The sequence below is a fragment of the Hipposideros armiger genome, unplaced genomic scaffold, assembly GCF_001890085.2.
Source record: "Hipposideros armiger isolate ML-2016 unplaced genomic scaffold, ASM189008v1 scaffold_8, whole genome shotgun sequence".
In the NCBI taxonomy this organism is placed as follows: domain Eukaryota; kingdom Metazoa; phylum Chordata; class Mammalia; order Chiroptera; family Hipposideridae; genus Hipposideros; species Hipposideros armiger.
In genome coordinates, this window is record NW_017731358.1 from 8,420,262 (window position 1) to 8,422,033 (window position 1,772).

Consider the following 1,772-nt stretch of genomic DNA (forward strand, 5'->3'; position numbering starts at 1 on the left):
TCCTGTAGGTAGGTCAAGTGCATACTTTCCTCTAAACAGCAGTTCTCAACCTTCCTAATGCCGTGACCCCTTAATACAGTTCTTCATGTTGTGGTGACCCCCAACCATAAAATTATTTTCATTGCTGCTCTATAACTGTAATTTTGCTACTGTTATGAATCGTAATGTAAATATCTTCTTGTTTTCCGATGGTCTTAGGCAACCCCTGTGAAAGGGTCGTTCGACCCTCAAAGGGGTTGCGACCCACAGGTTGAGAGTCTAAAGTGATATCTTCCAACGCCTGTGACTTTGGTACAGGGTCTTTTCTCTAGAATTGGCTAACAGCACGGGCCCTCCTTTCATGGTGCTCAACAGGCAGCATTCTCTCTGCAGGCTGAGCATACTCTACATACAGGGCAGAGTCATGGATGAAGTATAATACAAGACATGGTCTCTGCCCTCAGGTTGTTTACAATCTAATGGTGGGCCAGGTATTTTAAACTGTGGCAGCTATAATGTATATTATTATAACTAGATGGTGAACAAGTATCTTTACAATTATTGTTATTGCTTTTTAAAACATTAATATAGGGCTTCTCTTGATTTTTAAAGTTCTTTTACATTAGTACACCACACAAATTTTTAATGTCTAGCTTGATGAACTTTTACATGTGTATATATCCAGTTAGCCACCACCCAACCAAGACCGAGGAAGTTGTAGAAAAGAGGCTAAGAACTCAGGGTGTGTGGAAATAGTTAAAATGAAAAAAGTGAGGAGTAGTTATGATTAAGGTTACATTTCATCTCTCAATGATCATTATGGTTTAATTAGTCCAGTCTCTTGATGTGTGGCCTAGTAATATTGTTTAATTTATTTTTAACTATTATAAGCCTTTAATAATTAATGAATAGGTAAATTAACCCTATTGATATGAGACTTGCAATTTGAATATTATTGTAAGCATTTTATCTTGTACTTAACAGTGCCTGCAGTAGAAAATTGTTTTCCTTGTTAGCTACAAGGACATATAGCAAATGTAGTTAAATATATTATTCATTGACATGAATCCATTTCAGCAAGTTTTGGATCAGCTTTGGGGGAGCTGACTTGACTACTTTGCAGGTGTATATTCCAAAGCTCAATATAATAATCTACACTGAGAAATGAAATCAAGGAAAGAAACTTAAGTAATTCTATTTGACCACTTTGCCCTGGTCATTTTTACTTTTAAAGGGACTCTACATAAGATGACTGTCACATTATTTACAATGGATAAGAACTTAAAACCTATTACGCATCCAAAAATAGAAGAGTTAAGGTATAACAGCAATATGTGCCACTAACAGTTAAGTTTACAAAAATTTTTAAAGCTCTGGCAAATTATTATGATTTAATTTAAAAAGCAGAACACCCCTCATGCCAATGTTTTATCCTCACAACTATGTGAAAATTTATAGTGAAGTATAACAAAATATCTTAAAATCCATCATGAGGATTCTTCAGACCCCTCTCCTTTTTCAAAAGGAATTTACCCTCTTCATATATGCTATTTTATTTAAATTAAGTTAATGTGTTATTTTCTGATAAAATGTGAAAATATGCTCATAAAAAGGTTAGAGAATATAGAAAAGACTAGAGCAAAGAATTAAATTACCCATAATTCTACCACCTAAAGATAAACCAGCCCTTCATCTGTTCTTTCCGAGAACAGATTAATGATTGACGACAAAGGGACAAAGCATACAGTAGCACCAGGGGCCATACCTCCTGGTGGTCTTGTGATAGATGATTG